We start from the raw sequence: 22,208 nt of genomic DNA, 5'->3' as shown, positions 1-22,208 counted from the left end.
ATCATAGCTCACTGCATCCTTGAACTCCTGGGCTCTGGGGATCCTCCTGTCTCAGCCTCCTGAGCAACGTACTACCAGTGCATACCATTGTGCTGGCTAATTTAATTTTTTTATTTTTTGTAGAGATAGGATCCTGCTTCGTTGCCCACGTTGATCTCAAACTCCTGGCCCCAGGCAATCCTTCTGCCTTGGTTTCCTAAAGTATGGGGATGACAGGCTGAGCCACTGTATCTGACCCAGACACTTTTTTTTTTTGAGACAGAGTCTCGAAAGTGATTCTTGTGCCTCAGCCTTCTGAGTAGCTGGGACTACAAGTGTGTGCCACCACGCTTGGCTAATTTATTTATTTTTTATTTTTTTTTTTGAGATGAAGTCTCACTCTGTCACCCAGGCTGGAGTGCAGTGGCGCCATCTTGGCTCACTGCAACCTCCACCTCCTGGGTTCAAACGATTCTCCTGCCTCAGCCTCCCAAGTAGCTGGGATTACAGGCATGCACCACCACGCCTGGCTAGTTTTTGTATTTTTAGTAGAGATGGGATTTCACCATGTTGGCCAGCTGGTCTCCAACTCCCGACCTCGGGTAATCCACCTGCCCTGGCCTCCCAAAGTACTAGGATTACAGGCGTGAGCCACTATGCCCAGCCTCAGCTAATTTTTATATTTTTAGTAGAGACTGGGTTTCACCATGTTGGCGAGGATGGTCTGGAACTTCTGACCTCAAGTGATTCACCTGCCTCGTCCTCCCAAAGTGGTGGGATTATAGGCATGAGCCACCGCACCCTGCTGTGTGTGTGTGTGTGTTTTTTTTTTTTTTGATACGAAATCTCACTCTTGTTGCCTAGGGTGGAATGCAGTGGTACAGTCTCCGCTCACTGCAACCTCTGCCTCCTGGGTTCAAGCGATTCTCCTGCCTCAGCCTCCTGAGTAGCTGAAATTACAAGCGCGCACCACCACACCCAGCTAATTTTTGTATTTTTAGTTGAGACAGGGTTTCACCATGTTGGCCAGGCTGGTCTCGAACTGACCTCAGATGATCCACCTGCCTTCGTCTTCCAAAGTGCTGGGGTTACAGGCATGAGCCACTGTACGCCCAGCCTGGATACTTTTTAAACATTTTTAAATTAAAAAAAATTTTTTTTGGAGATAGGGTCTGGTTGTTACCCAGGCTGGAGTGCAGATGCATGATCTCAGCTCACTGCAACCTCTGCCTCCTGGGCTCAAGCGATCCTCCCACCTCAGCCTCCCAAGTAGCTGAGACTACAGGTGCATGCCACCACGCCTGGCTAATTTTTGTATTTTTTGTAGAGAGAGGGTTTGCCATGTTGCTCAGGCTGGTCTTGAACTCCTGAACTCAAGAGATCCACCTACCTCAGCCTCCCGAAGTGCTGGGATTGTAGGTGTGACCCACCATACCCAGCTCTTGTTTTTAATTTTTGTAAAAATCACCCTGTGTCTATCAACAGGTGAATTAACAAAATGTGGTATATAAACCAATGAAAACATAAAAGGAGTGAAAGACATTTCAAAAAAAAAATAAAAACATTTCAAAATATTTCAGACATAAAAGGAGTGAAATTCTGATACATGGGTGGACCTGGAGAGTATTATGCTGAGTGAAATAAGCCAGACACAACCTTTCGTACAAAAATACAAAATTGTATGATCTCATTTATATGAGGTAGTTAGAAGAGGCAACTCTATGGAGACAGAAAGTTGAATAGAGGTTACCAGGGCTGTGAGGGGAGAGGTGAATTGGGAGTTATTATTTAATGAATATGGAATTTCTGTTTGGAATGATGAAAAAATTCTGGAGGTGGATAATAGTGATGGTTGAACAATATTTTGAATATACTTAATGCCACAGAATTGTACACTTAAAAATGGTTACAAATGGTAAATTTTACACTATATATATCTGTATCTATCTCTCTATCTATATATCTTACCAGAATACAAAATTTAGTAACACACCCCGAAAACCTTTACAGATGAGGAAACGGAAGGAAACTGTCTACAGGGGAGGAGTTAAGAATTTGCCCAGGATTATCCAGTTGGGAATTTGCAATCGGGATCCAAACTTAGTTCTGTTTGACTCCATATTATCTACTCCACATATTATCTGTTCTGTGTTATCTGCTGGCTTTCTGGATGATTAATGATATGTCAGCTGCAAGAAGAATGAGCTTATTTGAATCATTCAGAAAGTTACATTTAAAAGCACGTAATTGTAGTTTGATGGAAGGTACCGTGTGAAACCCTAGACAGACCAAAGGTTAACTTTGAGAATTTCTTTCTCAGCTCAAGTGGTAATAGTATGCATTTGAGAGGGGAGGAGAGTAGAGTTCTAAGGGAGTGGTCTTTGGAGACAGTTTCTTGGGTTCCGATCCTTGAGCTACCAGTTTGTGTCTGGAGTGTTATCCTCTTGATGTCTGAGCATCCCTCTCTGTAAATTGGTGAGGACAGTGATAACATCTGATAAGGTGGTTGTGAAGATTAAAGGAATTGATACATGTGAAATCCTTAGAACTGTACCTGGCACAAAGCGATAAATGATTTTTAGTTATTGTGCCAATATTATTTTAAAGAGTTGATGTACTTTCTCATTAATGGAACCAAACACTTCTCAAGTTAAAATTATGTGCTTAGGACTGGTAAGTTACAAAAATGATACCACACATGTTTTATCTATTTCAATTCAGAAATGTCTGTTGATTAAATGTGTTCAGCTTAAAGTACTGAAACAGTGTAGACATTTATAAAATGAAAGCGTATTGATCCCTGTTACTTCATTCCCTACCTTTAACAGTTTGGTGTATATTCTTCCCCAAATTTTCAAATGTATTAATTTATGAATGTGTATTTTTACATATATTTTATAAAAATGGGACCAAGTTATTTGGTTCTATCATGACTTTTTTTTTAAGGTTAATATAGAGAGATCTGTTTTATTAAAAAATAATTGATATTCCTTTAGGGCTGACTATATGCTTGGTCATTATATAGATACTATAATATAGAGAGATGGAGAGATTAGGTAACAACTAGTTAGTGGTAGAGGAAGGATTTTAATTTGGGCACGTTAGCTTCAAAGTTCTGATCTCTCAGTCAGGGATCATTTTTTGTAAGGCCTGCAAGCTGAGAACATGAACATTTTAAAGAGTTGTAAAACAGCATCACCCCACTTCCCTGAAGAATATATAAGGGAGATTTGATACTGCTTGCCAAGCCTAAAATACTTACCATGTGGCCCTTTGCAGAGAATGTTTGCTGCGCCTTGCTCTAAGCCATCCGACTGTACCTCTTTTGTAAGTGGGATGCATAGTATTCCAGTTTATGAATGTGCATTACGCAGCAAACCAATCCATTGTGATTGACATTGTTTTCTCTCCTGAAAAGAAGTGAATATCCTTATGTATCTTTGAGCATTTGTGTTACAATTTTTTATAGAGTTGGCTGTTTCAAGATTATGAACATTTCTAGTTTTAATAGGTGTTGTCAAATTATATTAATTTTTAGTTAAAACAACTGTATGAAGTATAATTTACATACAATAAAAAGCACACATTTGAAGGGTATGATTTGAGGAGTTTTGACACATGTATGCACCTGCACCGCTGCCTCGATCAAGATCTGTAACGGATGCCATCATCTCAGAGTCCTTTCATGCTCCTTTACAGTCGTTCCCTCAACTTTTTTTTTCCCCGCCCCCCGAAATGGAGTCTCGCTCTGCCACCCAGGCTGGAGTGCAGTGGTATGGTCTCGGCTCACTGCAACCTCTGCCTCCTAGGTTCAAGCAATTCTCCTGCCTCAGTCTCCTGAGTAGCTGGGATTATGGGTGCCTGCCACCACACCCAGCTAATTTTTGTAGTTTTAGGCGAGATCTCGACTCACTGCAACCTTGACCTCCTGGGCTCAATCGAACCTCTTACCTCAGCCTACTAAGTAGCTAGGACCACAGGCATGTACCACCATGCCCAGCTAACATTATTATTAATATTTTTTTGTAGAGATGGGATCCTCCTGTGTCACCCAGGATGGTCTCCAACTCCTGGGCTCAAATGATTCTGCCTTGGCCTCCCAGAGTGTTGGGATTACAGGCATGAGCCATGGCAGCCGACTTGTAGTAAACTCTCTGAATTAATAATCCATTGTAGGCACATACTACAGTTTTTAAATTCATTTACCCATGGATGGACACATAGGACTGTTGTTAGCTATTGATAAAGCTGCTATGACCATTTGTATGTCTTTCCTGGGTATGTTTTAGTGGTAAATATTGATTTTACTTTGTAAGAAACTGTTAAAACTCTTTTCCAAAATAGTTGTGCCATTTTACATTGAAAGTTACAGTTGTAACTGTGCAGGAGTTACAGTTTCTTCACATTTTCATTGACACTTCCTGTTGCCAGTCTTAAATTTTGGCCATCAAATGATTATTAAGTATCTCGTTGTGGGTTTGTGTTTCTCAGATGATCAATGATGTCGGAACATCTTTTCATATGCTTATTGGCTATTTGTATACTTTTTTTGGTTCAAGCCTTTTGCCCCTTTAAAAAATTGGCTTGTCTGGTTGAGTGGTAAGAGGTCTTTGTATGTTCTGGGTACATAGTCACATTATCTGTCAGATTGTGTTGCAAATATTTTATTCATTTTTGTTTGATTTTATGTATTTTTAATATAAAGATCAAGTTAAAACTTTAATATGGGAAGCATAATCAGATAAATTATGTGAAACAAATTTTCCTTAATTCACGAGTCATTTAGTGTAACAAAATGTTATGCATTTGCAGAAACATGTAAACTAAAAGGATGTTATTCATATACTGTTAGGTGTATGCCATGATAATTTTTTTTGAATTAAACTAGTTTTGAAAATGATTGTATTTAGCATTTCTCTTCATTTTGCATAATTCAAACCTTTTTATTAGTGAGTTAAATCTTAAACTTCTTCTTCAAAGGATAAATGAGAATATTAAAAGTAAAAAGTGACCTTGATCTTAGAATGTGGTATGTAGAAATGATGATTGCCAAACTTAGTCTGCCTACTTTGACAATCGAGTAAATTATTTTTATTTTTATTTTTATTTTTGAGATGGAGTCTTGCTCTGTCGCCCACGCTGGAGTGCGGTAGCGTGATCTTGGCTCACTGCAAGCTCTGCTTCCCAGGTTCACGCCGTTCTTCTGCCTCAGCCTCTCATACGTTTTTTTTATTATAGAAAAGGAAAGCTTCTCAGAGTATATATACTTGGTTTCTGTACACTATTTTGTTTTTGTAAAGTACCAGTTCTTTTGCTCAACACCTAAATTGCCCCCACATTAAATGTTTAGTTTTTCTTCAATATACAAGTAATACATAACTTTTCCTTTTCCTGTTTAACAAAGAAAAAAATATATAAAGCAAGCTGTCGGACCTCCATTGGGTGTTGTTTACCACCACCGTAGGTGATTGTGGCATTGCCCACCTCAGCCTTCTCATGGCTGTGGATTCAAGTTAAGAAATTCCTGAAGGTAGCATTTTAGGTAGTTTGTAGAACAGCCCAAACTCTCTGAATTAGTATTATCTCTGATAGTTTTCTTTTTTTTTTCTTTGAGGCGGGGTTTTGCTCTGTCACCCAACCTGGATTGCAGTGGCACAGTCTTGGCTCACTGCAACCTCCACCTGGGCTGAAACAATCCTCCCACCTCAGTCTCCCGAGTAGCTGGGACCACAGGCACATGCCACCATGCCCAGCTAATTTTTTGTATTTTTGTTAGAGGCAGAGTTTCTCACCGTGTTGCCCAAGTTGGTCTCAGACTCCTGAGCTCAAGCGATTCTCCCATCTTGGCCTCCCAAGGTGCTGGGATTACAGGCGTGAGCCGCTGTGCCTGGCTCTGGTAGTTTTCTTATACTTTTCTCCTGTTGATCTCTTTGTTTTCTTACTAGTCTACAGGAAATTTCACGTGGCGATTCTGTACCTGTCCTCTTTCTGGAATATCTTCCGTGTTTTAGCATCTCAAGATGCTGTTTAGCTTGTGGCTTGAAACCACCCCTCTCCCATCCCAACCAAATTAAGCATCTTCTTTCCTGCTTAGAAGTACCATAACATGTGTATTAATCTTTTATCTTTTTCTCTCTCCTTCTTCCCTTCATTTTAAGCTCCTTTTTATTATCTGTAGGGCAGAGCTTAGAAAAAGGTTTTTGTACATTGTAAGTACTAATAAAATATTTGTGAAGTTGATTTGGGACTGGAGACCTCTCTTCTGTAAGCAACTCAATAAATAATTATTTAAGTACCATCCTCACCCAGTGTACTATGTTAGCTGCTGTTATGATATTGATTACTATAAAATTTTAATGCATATCCTTGGTAGACTGTTGATCAAAGTCAGAAAGCTTGAGAAACTCTGAGGCAAAAAAACAACAACAAAAAAAACAATGAAGAGCATGAAATTATTCTGCAAATTGATCTTATGATGATCTTTCTTTTTTTTTTTTTTTTTGAGACAGAGTCTCGCTCTGTCACCCAGGCTGGAGTGGAGTGGCACAATCTCAGCTCGTTGCAGCCTCTATCTCCCAGGTTCCAGCAGTTCTCCTGCCTCAGCCTCCCAGGTAGCTGAGATTACAGGCACACGCCACTACGCCTGGCCTTTTTTTGTATTTTTAGTAGAGATGGGGTTTCACCATGTTGACCAGTCTCGAACTCCTGACCTCAGGTGATCCGCCCACCTTGGCCTTGCAAAGTGCTAGGATTACAGGCGTGAGCCACCATGCCTGGCCTCTTTTTTTCTTTTTCTTTTTTTTTGTACCCAGGGTTTCACTCTTGCCCAGGCTGGAGTGTAGTGGCGTGATCATAGCTCACTGCATCCTCAGTCTTCTGGGTTCAAGGGATCCTCCCATCTCAGCCTCCCAAGTAGCTAGGAATAATAGACATGAGACACGATGTCTGGCTGATTTTTTTATTTTTTATTTTTTATAGAGATGGGGTCTTATATGTTGCCCGGGGTGTCCTGCCACCTTGTCCTCCCAAAGCTGTGGGATTATAGGCTTGAATCAGATCCCAGTGATCTTTATCCCTCAGCTGCATTTATATGGGCTAAATTAATGCATAGTATATCAAGATGTCTCCAGGAAGTTTAAAAAAAAAAGGTATCAAAAAGACAATACGTCATGACCGCTTTATCTATTTTAGTGCCTTAGTTTTTGATACTAAAGACTAGACTGAAGAAGTGCTTTAAGCAAATCACAAAAATCTAAGAAAATAGACGGTCAATTGTTTTTAAACAGTGGAAGAATTTCAATCATAAAGCAGCTTTTGTATTTTTTATGTCATAGCCTATAGTGAAATTTCATATATTCTATTTGTAGATATATGAGTTCCTACCATATATTTGCACATAATAGAACTAATTACTATTTGTTGAGAACCTGCCCTGTGCCTAACATACATGTAGTTTCTAAATGAAAACATTTTACTTTTTTAAAAAGATTGTAAAAAGCACATATTAAATTTGTCATGTTTACCATTTAAACATGTAAAGTTCAGTAGTGTAAAATACATTCACATTGTTGCACAACAGATCTCCAGAACTTTTTCATCTTGCAGAACTGAAGTTCTGTACCCACTGAGCACTAATTCCCATTTCCCCCTTCCCCCAAATTCTTGGCAGCAACCTTTCTACTTTCTGTTTCTATGATTTTTGACTATTTTAGATACATGCATGGGATTAAACAGTATTTGCCCCTTTGTGATTAGCTTATTTTGCTTAGCATAATGTCATTGAGGTTCATCCATGTTGTAGCATGTGACAGAATTTTTTTCTTTTCTTTAAAGGCTATATATTATTTCGTTGTATGTATAGACCACATTTTAAAATCCATTTTATCGTTGGTGGACATTTGGGTTGCTTGGTGATTTGATGATTCTCTCTTCATGGTTAGCCAAGAGTAATATGCAATAAATGTTGGTGTACAGATATCTCTTTGAGATCTTGCTTTGAATTCTTTTGGATATACAGTTGCCCATTGAACAACACAGGTTTGAACTGTGTGGATCCATCTATAAGTGGATTTTTTTCAACCAGCCATAGATAGAAAATATACTATTTGGCTGGGTGTGGTGGTTGATACCTGTAATCCCAGCACTTGGAAGGCCAGGGTGGGAGGATCATTTGAGGCCAGGAGTTTGAGACCAGCCTGGACAACATAGTGAGACCTCGTCGCTACAAAAAATACAAAAATTAGCTAGGTGTGGTGGCATGCGCCTGTAGTTTCAGCTACTCAGGAGGCTGAGGCAGGAGGATTGCTTGAGCCCGGGAGGTTGAGGCTGCAGTGAGCTGTTATTCATGCCATTGCACTCCAGCCAGGGGCAACAGAACAAGACCCTGCTCAAAAAAAAAAAAAAGAAAAAAGAAAATACACTATTTGTAGGATGTGAAACTTGTGTATAGGGTGGGTGGGCTTTTTGTATATGCAGGTTCCATAGATCAGATTTTGGAGTTTGAGTATGAGTGAATTTGGATGTATACGGATGGTCCTGGAATCAGTCGTCGTCGTCGTCGTCTTCTTCTTCTTTTTTTTTAATTATTCGTCTTCTATTTTTTGGAACCAGTCTTCTGCATATGCTGTGGGACAACCGTATATCCAGAATTGCGATTGCTGGATCATATGGTAGTTCTATTTTAATTTTTTGAGTAACCTCAGTATTGTTTTCCATAATGGCTGCACAATTTTTACAGTTCCACCCACAGTGCACAAAGGTTTTGATGTCTCTGCATTCTTGCCAACACTTGTTATTTTCTGTTTTTTTTGGTAGTGGCCAACATAATGGGTGTGAGGTGCCATCTCATTGTGGTTTTGATTTGCATTAACAATGTTGAGTATCCTTCATGTTTATTGGCCCCAAATATTTTACTTTTGAATTTATTGAAAATCATGCATTTTAATTATGTAAAACTTAATACCATGCATCATTTGTTAAATAGGAAAGTAGAATTTGTCCTTATGAATATTATAAAAGATTCTAATAGGGTGAACTTTTTTTTTTTCCTCTTTTGAGACAGGGTCTCGCTTTGTCACCCAGGCTGGAATGCAGTGGCTCAGTCTTGGCTTACTGCAGCCTCCACCTCCTGGGTTCAAGTGATTCTCCTGCCTCAGCCTCCCGAGTAACTGGTATTACAGGTATGCACCACCACACCTGGCTAATTTTTGCATTTTTAGTAGAGACAGGATTTCACCATGTTGGCCAGGCTGATAATAAGATGAACTTTATACTTTTTTTTTTTTTTTTTTTTTTTTTTTTGCGACAGAGTCCCACTCTGTCACCTAGGTGCAGTGGCACAATGATGGCTTGCTGCAGCCTTGACCTCCTGGGCTCAAGTGATCCTCCCACCTCAGCCTCTCAAGTATCTGGGATTACAGGTATGCACCACCACCCCCAGCTAATTTTTGTGTTTTTTGTAGAGATGGGATTTTGTCATGTTGCCCGGGCTGGTCTAGAACTCCTGGGCTCAAGTGACATCCCACCTTGGAGTCCCCCAAGTGCTGGGATTACAGGCATGAGCCACTGCATCTGGTCAGAATTTTATACTTTTTAAACAGTATGCTGATCTACCATTAGATAGGAAAAAACTACAATCCTTATTCATAAAATTCTGATCTAAAATGTGTTATATTAACATTATTTAATAATGCAAGCAAAATTGGCAAATTTATTTGTAAACCCCATATTGGGCTACTTTGAAAATTATTTATGGATCAGAAAAGGTTGGGAAATACTTTTCTAGAGTAATTGAGCAGGCCCTGTAGATGGCGGAAATGTTGCTTGAACTGGCATAGAGGAAGAAAGTGTTGAATTGCCCCACTTAATTCCTTAAGCAATTTTGCCTCTTTGGAGGATATTTGCCTGAAATAGAGAGCTCAAGTTATGCTATAAAGATTCTTTTTGAAAAATAGAGACAGGGTCTCACGTTGCCTAGGCTGGTCTCAGACTCCTGGGCTCAAGTGACCCTTTCACCTTGGCCTGCCAGAGTGCAGGGATTATAGGCATGAACCATTGGGCCAGACCAAGAAGATATTTTTGAAGGACTACATCCCACCAATAGCTTGATGGTGTACAAAGAGTGGTAGACTTTGGGTGAGGCTCTGCCATTACAATAGTTGTATTTCCTTGGCAAGTAGCTATTGTGGATCTCTTCTTCATAGTAAGATGAATGAGATGAACAAATAATGAACAACTTGTGTTTATTGAGTATCTACCATGTATGTGCCTGCAGAGAGGATGTCTTCATTTTGCAGATGAAGTAATTAGTAAATAACTTGCCTAGGTTCCCTCAGCTAGTGGGGCCTTAAAAAAATAGGCTTTTATGGCCAAGTGCATTGGCTCACGCCAGTAATCCCAGCACTTTGAGCGGCTGAGGTGGGAGGATTGCTTGAGCCCAGGAGTTCAAGACCAGCCTGGACAACAAAGTGAGGCCCCATGTCTACAAAAAACTAGCCGCATGTGGTGGCATGTGCCTGTAGTCCCAGCTACATGGGAGGGTGAGGTGAGAGGGTCACTTGAGCCTAGAAGGTAGAGGCTGCAGTGAGCCATGTTTGCACCACTGCATTCCAGCCTATGTGACAGAGTGAGACTGTGTCTCCAAAAAAAAATAGGCTACTGCTGCCTGTAGGGTTCTTTTTAGTGCAAATGCTAGGATTCTAAGCACTTGGTTTCTGTTATCCAGGTGAAACTATTTCTCTGGAGAGTTTGATTACCATCACAGGTGGTGGTATGCTTCTCCCTAGCTGGCATTTAATCCAGTGGTTATATGCATCTCTCTGAAATTCTTTATCAAGTTAGTCAATTCATAAAACATCTAATGCTGATTATAAGCCTATTACCTTGTTTATGTCTCTGCGTTATGGGCATAATGGCACCTAAAAGCTTTTGCTATAATGGACTATGATGTATCTGAATAAATTACCTTTATAAACAATCAAATGTAAATTGGCGTTCAAATTTACCCAATTTTTCTTATAGAATGTACCCTTGTAGTTAAAGAAATAATTCTTTTTTACCATTTGTCTGGTATGATTTGTTATTCACAAATAGCATGTAACTGGCCAGCTGTACTATACACATTTTCTAGAAAAGAAAATTTCTTCAAATTTCTTATTGGGTGCCTTAGTCTTTTACCCATTCGGGCTATTCAAATAAAGAGTGAGATACTCTCTTATTCTCTAGAAAGAGACATTCTGTACTAATGGAAATACCAACTTTTAAATCTAGACACCAAAGAAAAAGTCGTGTTTTTCTACCCTCGAGTCTGTAGGGTCTTAATCTCCGCCACTCATCCTGGCCCTCTCATTTTCTTCTTTTCCCATATGGAAGTTCTGGGGTGATATAGTTTGGCTCTGTGGCCCCACCCAAATCACGTGTCAAATTGTAATCCCCAAAGTTGGAGGAGGGGTCTGGTGGGAAGTGATTGAATCACGGGGGCAGACTTTTCCTTTGCTGTTCTTGTGATAGTGAGTTCTCGTGAGATCTGGTTGTTAAAAAGTATGTAGCACCTCCCCGTTCGCTCTCTCTTCCTCCAGCACCAGACATGTATAATGTACTGGCTTCCCCTTTGCCTTCCACTGTGATAAGTTTCCTGAGGCCTCCCCAGCCATGCTTCCTGTACAGACTGCTGAACTGTAAACAAATTAAACCTCTTTTCTTTATAAATTAACCACCCTCAGCTCTTTAGAGCAATGTGAGAATGTACTAATACATAATTCATACCAGAGAAGTGGGGCATTGCAATAAAGATACCTGAAAATGTGGATGCAGCTTTTGGACTGGGTAATGGGCAGAGATTGGAACAGTTTGAAGGGCTCAGAATAAGACAGGAAGATAAGGGAATGTTTGGAACTTCCTAGAGACTTGTTGAATGGTTTTGACCAAAATGCTGATGGTGATATGGACAGAGATGGCCAGGCAGATGAAGTCTCAAATGAAGATGAGGAACTTATTGGGGAACCGGAGTAAAGGTCACTCTTGCTATGTGTTAGTATAGATACTGGCAGCATTGTGCTCCTGCTCTAGGGAGCTGTTGAACTTTAAAATTGAGATGTTTAGGGTATCTGGTGGAAGAAATTTCTGAAAGCAGCGATGTGTTCAAGATGTGGCCTGGCTGCTTCTTAAAAGCCTGTGCTCACTTGCCCTATAAGCAAATAAATGACCTGAAACTGGAACTTATATTTAAAAGGGAAGCAGAACATAAAAGTTTAGAAAATTTGCAGCCTGCCATGTGGTAGAAAAAAAATCATTTTCTGGGGAGAAATTCAAACTGGCTGCAGAAATTTACATAAGAGGATGATACATGGGGTAAAATTCTTTTTCCTCCCCTAAAAGTCTTGGTATTAATCTCAAATAGCAGGAAGGTAACTGTAGGAATTATATAATGAGTTTCCCTGTGCTTGGTCATTTCTTTGTATCATTTCCATAGGTCAGTAGAGACTCAGAAAACCAGTTTCTCTGGGCTTTTGATAAGTAATGTTATAGTAATCAGTAGATGGTTACTTTTGGTAAAACAAATTGTCTTCATCTGTTTTGTGCTGGTATAACAGAATGCCTGAGACTGGGTAATTTTTAAAATTATTTATTTATTTATTGATTTTTGAGATGGACTTTCGCTCTTTTTGCCCAGGCAGGACTGCAGTGGCATGATCTCAGCCCACTGCAACCTCCGCCTCCTGGGTTCAAGTGATTTTCCTGCGTCAGCCTCCCGAGTAGCTGGGATTACGGGTGCCCACCACCATGCCTAGCTAATTTTGTATTTTTAGTAGAGACAGGGTTTCACCATGTTGGCCAGGCTGGTCTTGAGCTCCTGCTCTCAGGTTATCTGCGTGCCTTGGCTTCCCAAAGTGCTGGGATTACAGGCGTGAGCCACCGCACCTGGCCAAGACTGGGTAATTTATAAAGAATAAAAGTTGGCCAGGTGCAGTGGCTCACGTCTGTAATCCCAGTACTTTGGGAGGCTGAGGCGGGTGGATCGCTTGAGGTTAGGAGTTCGAGACCAGCCTGACCAATATGGTGAAACCCCGTCTCTACCAAAAAATACAAAAATTATCCGGGTGTGTTGATGTGCACCTGTGGTCTCAGCTACTTTGGAGGCTGAGGTGGGAGAATCACTTGAACCCAGGAGGTGGAGCTTGCAGTGAGACAAAATCATGCCACTGCCCTCTAGCCCAGGCAACAGAGTGAGACCCTGTCTCACAAAAGGAAAAAAAGCAAAAAAAAAAAAAAAAAAATTATATATATATATTTCTCGCAGTTTTGGGGGCTGGGAAGTTTAAGATCAAGGTGCCTGCATCTCATGAAGGCCTTCTTACTGTGTCCTCATATAGCGGAAGATGGAAGGGCAAGCTGGAAACAACTCCCTCAGTCAGACTCTGGTATAAGGGCATTCACAAGGAAGGAACATTCATGGTCTAATCACCTCTGAAAGGCCCTACCTCTTAATACTGTTACATTGACAACACCTGAGTTTTTGAGGGACACCTTCAGACCATAGCACAAATACTGACAAATCTCATCGGTTTTTAAGTAAATAGTACTTGAAGCGTTTGAAATTTTGTAGTACCCCAGCGTTGTGTTTATATCTGTGATAAATTTTAAGTATAGGAAAATCATGGAAAGACTTACTGCTCATAACTGCCCTACCTCGTTTACTTCTATCTTTCCCTAAACTACTACTGTTCTTAGCTAGATCATGAACTTTGGGGCCAACATGAGCCAGAGGAGTTTCTGAAGAGTCTGCTTCAGTGAGGGGTTCGGTTGGTAGCCACAGAATAAAGAAATGGCACTTTGCAGACATTGGTACTTCCTTGGAAGAACTGGCTGTGGCATCTTCAGAACTAAAAAACTGAAATTACTAGATAATGGTTACTTGGTTTAGGTTGCCTGGAAATTATGAGAGGTTTTGTAAATGCTTTGGGATTAGTAGTTTGAACCACCTAGTCCATTTTATGATTCTGTCTTCAGAATATAGAAGAAATTGCATCTTATTTGGGGATTAGGATGTAAAGTTAATGTACAAGGCAAAATAGCATGTAGGCAGTTACCCATGCAGAGTTTGTGGGAAGATGCCTTACCACAAACCAGTACGTTCTTTTTGGGTTCAAGACCAGTCCGTTTTTCCTCTAGAATGAGAACAGATCATTGCTCTTCTGTTGAGCACAGAGTTGTTGGTTTGTACTTAGGGGCAGCCCTATCAGAATCACTCCTGAGTGGCTAAATACCCTCAGTCTGAGAGACTTGGCCAGCAGGTTATGGGAACAGCAGATTCATGTCGCCTCTCTCTTGCTCACTTAGGCGTACGCTTACTGTCTGGAATGGTGGGTCGAACCCTTGTATTTACCTAAATTGAGCTTTCTCTGAAATTTTTGCTCAATGTATGTTACATTTGTGTAAGTAAATTAAATGTTGGTTTATGCATGGTGTAAGATTTAAAATAGACTTCTTAGCAAAAAGAACACCTGGTATCAGATTGACTTACCCTTTCATTTTGTTTGCTTGTATTCAGTGGAGTGTTGAAATAACAGGTATCTCATGTCTCATCTTTGAAATATAATGAATTTCATATCATAGCTTTAGTTTCTGGTACTTTTTTTTGGAGACAAGTCTCTGTCACCCAGGCTGGAGAGCAATGGCGTGATCTCGGCTTACTGCATCCTCCGCCTCCCAGGTTCAAGCGATTCTCCTGCCTCAGACTCCCAAATAGCTGGGATTACAGGCCCCTGCCACCACGCCCGGCTAATTTTTGTATTTTTAGTAGAGACAGGGTTTCACCATGTTGGTCAGGCTGGTCTCCAATTCCTGACCTCAAGTGATTCGCCCGCCTTGGCCTCCCAAAGTGCTAGGATTATAGGCGTGAGCCACTTCGCCCTGGCCTCTGGTACGTACTTTTTTCCGTTTTCCGAATCCAACAGTGTTTCAGTAAACTGAGTACATACTCAATGAAATGAGAAGATTTAATTTATAAAATCGATTTAGTATAGTTTTCAAGAAAAACTTAAACTTTCTTTTGTTTTTTTTTTTTGAGACAGTCTCACTGTGATTGCCGAGGCTGGAGTATAGTGGCACGATCTTGGCTCACTGCAGCCTCAGCCTCCTGGGCTCAGGTGATTGATTCTCCCACCTCAGCCTCCAGAGTATCTGGGACTATAGGTGTATGCCATCACGCCTGGCTAATTGTTTTGTATTTTTAGTTGAGACAGGGTTTCACCAGCCCAGGCTGGTCTCAAACTCCTGGACTCAGGCAATCTGCCTGCCTTAGCCTCCCAAAGTGCTGGGATTACAGGTGTGAGCCATGGCCCCTAGCTGAAAACTTTAACCTTCAGATGTCAGTTCAGTTAGTGAGTCTGTTTTATCTGTTGTTCAAGCAAATTCTTTAAAACACCTAAAATAGTTCAGTTCTTCAATTGGTTGAAATTTATATGGCCGTTTCTTTTCTAAGCAGTGCTTTCAGATAAACACCAGAATACTGGTCTGTGGACTTCAGTTTGAAATCATTAGTTTACTCTCTTGCTGGAAGGAGGAAAGTGATCTTATTGTTGTGGAAAACATATTACTGCAGAGTCTACTCGCTTTTGCTCCAACAGTCAAGTTCATATTTTCTATCATTCAGCTAAGATGGCTAAATTAGTATAACTTTCCTTTGCCTCTTAACTTTTTAGCACTGCAGAAACCAGGACTACAAATATGTTCTTTACTTTTTTCTGTTATCTTCCCCTATCATGAGACTTTTTGAACGCAAATGCTGTTCATTATGCTTTCTCATCTGTAGTTGCACGTACATGTAATCCACTGTAGTGAAGGCACTGAAACCTGTTGTATTTTCCATATTTCGATAGATCTCTCACAGGATTTCACACTTTCGGAATGCTCAGTAAATTATTATTGACTGCTTGATAGTACCTCTTTGTTCCTGCCTTTCCCCAAGTCCTTCAACAGAAGTTTCTTCTAGCACTTTGCAGGACAGTTGAGTGGAATATTTGGGACCCTCACAGTAATGAGCTTGTGTGTTTTTGTCATTCTCTCTCTTTTTTTTAAAAAAACAATAGAGTCGTTTAAGGAAGCAAAAAGGTCCTTGGATCAATATTTTTATTTTATCTTTTATGGTGATAGGGTGAGGTGTGAGTATTTAGGGAGTTGGTTGGTAGGATGGGGTTGTCTTAAGGTTGCAGGAGGGTCAGAAGGGTGACTGTAACTACTGATGATGTCTTACAGTGGTGAAGGAGAAGATAAGTGAAAACAGAAGCAATTTAAACAACTTTTAGTAGGTATTAGTCTCTTAATTTGGCACTGACATATGACAGATTTTAATTTAGATTCTGTAGTTTGACAGGTATAATAAAGTACCCTTCATTAAATATTTTTCACATATACTCTTGTTTGCCTTTTTCTAGTTGCAAGAGTGGTGATTTCTAGGTTTCATTATAAATTTTAGAAATATATGATTTAAATGTATTGACTGTTCTTAGGTTCTCTATGAGGCAAGAAAAGGCAGGGTATTATGACTTCTGATTCATATGATGTCTGGATATATTTAAGGGAGCTGTTCTCAAAGTGTGGCCCGGGATCTATGGCATCAAAACTATTTTTTCTTTTCTTTCTTTTCTTTTTGAGACAGGGTCTCGCTCTGTCACCCAGGCTGGACTGCAGTGGCGACATCTTGGCCCACTGCAACCTCTGCCTCCCAGGTTCAAGTGATTCTCGTGTCTCAACCTTCCGGAAACTATTTTCATAATAATACTGAGTTGTTACTTGCTTAAAAAAAAAAAAAACCTGTGTTGGACATTTGTACCCATGGTGCAAAAGCAATGAGTAAAAACTGTTGGCACCTTAGAACTTGCAGTTAAAAAAGCCAGTTTTGCTTAAGAATGTCTTTGATGAAGTACTAAAAATGATTAATTTCATTAAATCTTTTTTTTTTTTTTTTTTGAGATAGAGTCTTGCTCTGTTGCCCAGGCTGGAGTGCAGTGGCGCGATCTCCGCTCACTGCAAGCTCCGCCGCCTCCCTGGTTCACACCATTCTCCTGCCTCAGCCTCCTGAGAAGCTGGGACTACAGGCGCCTGCCACCATGCCCGGCTAATTTTTTTTTGCATTTTTAGTAGAGACGGGGTTTCACCGTGTTTGCCAGGATGGTCTCGATCTCCTGACCTCATGATCCGCCCGCCTCGGCCTCCCAAAGTGCTGGGATTACAGGCGTGAGCCACCGTGCCCGGCCAGTTTCGTTGAATCTTGATCCTTGCACGCATGCACTTGTAACATTCTGTGCAACAAGATGGGAATGTGTGTAAAGTGCTTCTGCTGCATGTTGAGGTATGTTGGGTTTTGAGCAAAAGCACTTACGTGATTAAGTTGTGAGCTCCACTAGCCACTTTTTTCATGGAAATTTCATTTTTACTTAAAAGAGGGTCTGACAAACCATGATTATTCAGCCTTAGGTATTTGGCAGACATTTTTTTAAATCAATGAAGTGAGACTGTCACTTCACGGAAAACAACTGACCATATTTGTTGGCAGAGAGAACATTTGGGCTTTCAAGCAAAAATTAAAATTTTTGGAAAACTTTTGTCTGTTACTGTGAGTATGACAGCTTCCCAGTACTTAAAGACTTTCTGATGAGATTAATGGGTTTAACAAACATGATTTTTTGAAATATGCCAACTTCTGGAAAATCTGCATAACTCAGTGGACCAGTACTTTTTAGATGAGGGATGATGATTTATAACATCGTGCATGGGTTTAAAGATTCATTTAAAGTGAATAGACTAATGAATGTTAACGTGGTAGAGTAGGAAAGGTTCACTGATACAATTTCAGATTCCATGTTGCATCTAATCTTGTAAGAAATTACCACTGCTAACTGAAGTATGATGGTTATTTTGAGGAAAAGCACCCGTGAGATTGAATTGTGAACTGAACTAGCCACTTTTTAATAGAACTGTTTTGGTGTAGTATCAAAGCACGAGATCCACAATGACCTCAGAAGGCTATTCAAACTCTCCTTTTTCTAAGCTAAGTATGTTTAAGTTTGGATTTTCTTCATATACTTGAACCAGAACAACATGTTGGAACAGATTGAATGCAGAAACAGTTAGGATAATCTGTCTCCTATTAGACAGATATTAAAGAAATTGGCAAAAATGTAAAACACCACTTACTAATTAATTTTTTTTTTTTTTTTTTAATAAAACAAGACTATGTTGCTCAGGCTGGTCTGAAACTCCTGGGCTCAAGTGATCCTCCTGCCTCAGCCCCCCAAAGTGCTAGGATTACAGGCATGAGCAACCACGCTTGCCCTTACTCACTAATTTTTTTTTTTTTTTTAAGGAAAATAGTTTCTTTTTAAAAATGTGTTATTTATATTAATAGGTACAGTTGACCCTCCATATGTTCGGCTTCTGTGCATTCAACAACTGCAGATCAAAAATACTTGTGGGAAAATAGCCAATAAAATAGTAAAACAGGCCAGGCGCTGTGGCTCACGCCTGTAATCCCAGCACTTTGGGAGGACAACGTGGGTGGATCCCCTGAAGTCAGGAGTTCGAGACCAGCCTGGCCAACATGGTGAAACCCTGTCTCTACTAAAAATACAAAAATTAGCTGGGCGTGGTGGCGTGCGCCTGTAATCCCAGCTACTCAGGAGGCTGAGACAGGAGAATCACTTGAACCCGGAGGAGGTTGCAGTGAACTGAGATTGCTCCACTGTACTCCAACTTGGGTGACAGAGTGAGACTCTGTCTTCAAAAAAAACCAAAAATACAAATAATACAGTATAACAACGATTTATGTAACATTTACATTGTATTAGATGATCATAAGTAATCTAGAGCCAGATGATTTAAAGTATAAGGGAGAATGTGCATAGGTTATATGCAAATACTATGCCATTTTATATAAGAGATGAGCATCTGTGGATTTTGGTATTCATGAAGTTCCTGGAACCAATGCCCCCCAGACCCCCATGGATACTGAGGGCTTGCTATTACAGTTTTTAATAAAAGTAAAAAATGGGCCAGGTGTGGTGGCTTACACCTGTAATCCCAGCACTTTGGGAGGCCAAGGCGGGCTGAAAGTTTGAGCCCAGGAATTCAAGTCCAGCCTGGGCAACTTGGCAAAACCCTGTCTCTGCTGAAAATAGAAAAAAATATCCAGACATGGTAGTGTGCACCTGTGGTCCTAGCTACCTGGGAAGTTAAGGTGGGAGGATCACCTAAGCCCAGGAAGGTGAGGCTGCTGTGAGCCGTGATTGTGCCACTGCACTTCAGCCAGAGCCCAAGTGAGACCTTGTCTCAGAAAATAAATAAATAAATAAATAAATAAATAAATAAATAAATAAATAAAAGTAAATTGTAAAAAATCTCTTAGTTTTTCATTTCTGTTAAGTGTTAATAGCTATAACACATGTAAACTAAACAGGTCATGAGACCAAAATGCTGAAGAATGGTGTTAATGGTGTTCTTCCTTTGAACTACTGTTTTTATTTTTCTATGCTAGCTAATTACTATGTGAATAATTAACCTCAATGAAGTTCTGTATTCTCTGTTGTAGCAGTGGCTCATTTAGGGTTCAATTATCTTTTGACCTGTCCTTCCTTCTGATATGATTGCATCTGGTTTTTTAATTTTAGACTTAATTTTTAATTCTAAAATTAAAAGTCTTTTTTCTGTGCCCGCTGCTGTCAACCCAGTCAGGGCCCTTATCATTTTATTCTTGAATTACTTCAGTACTCCATTTTTATTTCTCATGTGGTGGTTTTCAAACTTGAGTGTTGTTTGAAATCCCAGGGTTAATTTGACTTTCATTTTATGAATATGATTTCGTATAAGTTCCTTTATGATAAAACCAAAGCAAATTTACAAATTAAATATAGACCATCAAATTAGCTACACATATTTAAGGAGGAGATTTTGTTAGAACCAAATAGTCAATGTTAGAGCTTATAGAATGACATAGCCTCAGGATCAGCTTTATAATAAATCAGTTTTTTAAATTTGGCTTGATAATAGTAACAGAGAATGGCTATTTGCATAAATATGTTTTATAAAATGGTGTTAACTTTTAGTCTTTGTTCAGGATAATGAGACCTACTAGTTAACCAGAACGGGGCCAGCAAGCAGCTCTTGAATGCCAGTTCTCATGCCTGGTCAAAATTCTCTAAAGCTGTGTTGATCACTGAGGTGTTGTGGATGAACTGAAATCTGCATAAGTGGATATTTAATTATTTCTGGAATCTTTACTAGAAAACATGTTCTTACCTAGTTTGCTCCTGGGTTTGCTGTTGGTGAACTGCCTTTGGTTGGTGGGATCTCTGTGTCCCATGGGCTTTGCCACACAGCAGGGACTCTGAGTGCTTCAGCTCACATTCCTTTGTGTGCCACCCTTGCCTTAACTCGCTTACCTGTATTGTTTTTTCTCCCATAGCACTCAACATCATTTTACATGTAAACATTTTACTTTGTTGTTGTTGTTCTTTTGAGACAGAGTCTTACTTTGTTGCCAAGGCTGGTATAGTAGCACATTCTTGGCTCACTGAAACCCCTGCCTCCTGGGCTCAAGTGTTTCTCATGCCTCAGCCTCCTGAGTAGCCGGGGCTACAGGTGTGCACCACCGCTCCTGTCTAATTTTTGTATTTTTAGTAGAGACGGGGTTTCACCATGTTGGTCAGCCTGGTCTTGAACTCCTGGCCTCAGATCATCCACTTGTCTCAGCTTCCCAAAGTGCTGGGATCACAGTCGTGAGCTACTGCACCTGGCACTTGGTTTTTGACTGTTTCTATCCGACTAGATTTTAAGCTGTATAAAGTCACAGATATTTTTTTCTGTTATGTTAATTGCTAAGTCTTCAGTTTCTATCGTAGTCCCTGGCTTGTATTAGATGCTCAATAAATATTTGTTGACTTAATGAATGCATATTAACCCTTCTCCTTTTCTTTATTCAACTGCAAACTCAAATGCTCTTTTCTGAGTTGTGTGCTTCCACTGTGGGTAAAGACCACAGTTTTTCTCTTCATTTTAAACACAGCTAAACTGGCCCTGAATTGTATAGAATCCTTTTGATTTGTTGTTTGATCAGTACAAGTTCAGTCAGTGGCACAGTTACTTCCCTTGATTCAGATTCTGTAGAAGCCTAAAAGTGCATTATCTCTTCCAATAGATGTGTCATACAGGCTGCTCTGGAGATCTTCTTTTTTTTCCTTTTAAATTGTTCACGTAATGTTTTCTGTTTTAAAACAGTGGAATTGCCAGCCTGGGCACTGTAGTGAGACACTTTCTCTACAAAAAGTAAATTGAAAAAAATTAGCTGGGAGTGGTGGAGTGTACCTGTAGTCCCCAGCTACTCAAGAGACTGAGGCAGAAAGATTGCCTGAGCCCAGGAATTTGAGGCTTCAGTGAGTTGGAATTGCATCACTGCACTCTAGCCTGGAAGACAGAGGAGACCTCGTCCCTTCCAAAAAAATTGAAAAAGTAGAATTATATTTGGGAGTTTTTTCCTCAAATTCATTTGAAGTTAAGATTTATAAAAGTATGGGAGGCCAAGCTGGGATTGTCATTTGGACCCAGATGTTCCAGGCTATAGTGAGCTGTGGTTGGGCCACAGTTAATAAAAAGTACAAGTTTTCTTAATTACTGCCTTTTTTTTTTTTTTTTTTTTTTTTTTGAGACGGAGTCTTGCTCTGTCGCCCAGGCTGGAGTGCAGTGGCACAATCTTAGCTTGCTGCAAGCTCTCCTCCCGGGTTCACACCATTCTCCTGCCTCAGCCTCCCAAGTAGCTGGGACTACAGGTGCCTGCCACCATGCCCAGCTAATTTTTTGTATTTTTAGTACAGGCGGGGTTTCACCACATTAGCAAGGATGGTCTCCATCTCCTGACCTCATGATCCGCCGGCCTTGGCCTCCCAAAGTGCTGGGATTATAGGCGTGAGCCACTGTGCCCGGCCACTACCTTTTTTTTTTTTTTTTAAACTAATGTTTTTAAATAATTCTAATCATCTGTTCATATTTTTTGTTTTTCATATTTAACATTTTATGTAAAATTTTTGGATTTTAAAATTTGTTTCTGTTATCACTTCTAAAAGTGAATGTCATTTTAAAAAATGAATGCCTTTACATTGGGTTGTTGTGTAACCTAATTCACTTTAAAAAATAACTTTATTTTGGAATATTTATTTATTTATTTGAGACAGAGTCTCGCT

General features: G+C 40.0%; 1 protein-coding gene across 19 annotated transcripts in view; it reads left to right on the top strand.

Moving 5' to 3' along the window:
* The window catches only part of EZH2 (enhancer of zeste 2 polycomb repressive complex 2 subunit), a 77,016-nt gene that overhangs the window by 5,216 nt on the left and 49,592 nt on the right, over window positions 1-22,208 (top strand). For 3 of the 19 annotated variants that reach the window (XM_077995071.1, XM_077995070.1, XM_077995069.1), the window contains exon 2: window positions 9,287-9,398. The gene's annotated coding sequence lies outside the window, so the exon portion shown is untranslated. 19 annotated transcript variants of the gene reach the window in all.

Source organism: Macaca mulatta, chromosome 3 (genome assembly GCF_049350105.2).
Source record: "Macaca mulatta isolate MMU2019108-1 chromosome 3, T2T-MMU8v2.0, whole genome shotgun sequence".
Classification (NCBI taxonomy): Eukaryota; Metazoa; Chordata; class Mammalia; order Primates; family Cercopithecidae; genus Macaca; species Macaca mulatta.
This window is presented reverse-complemented; position numbering and strand designations above follow the sequence as displayed.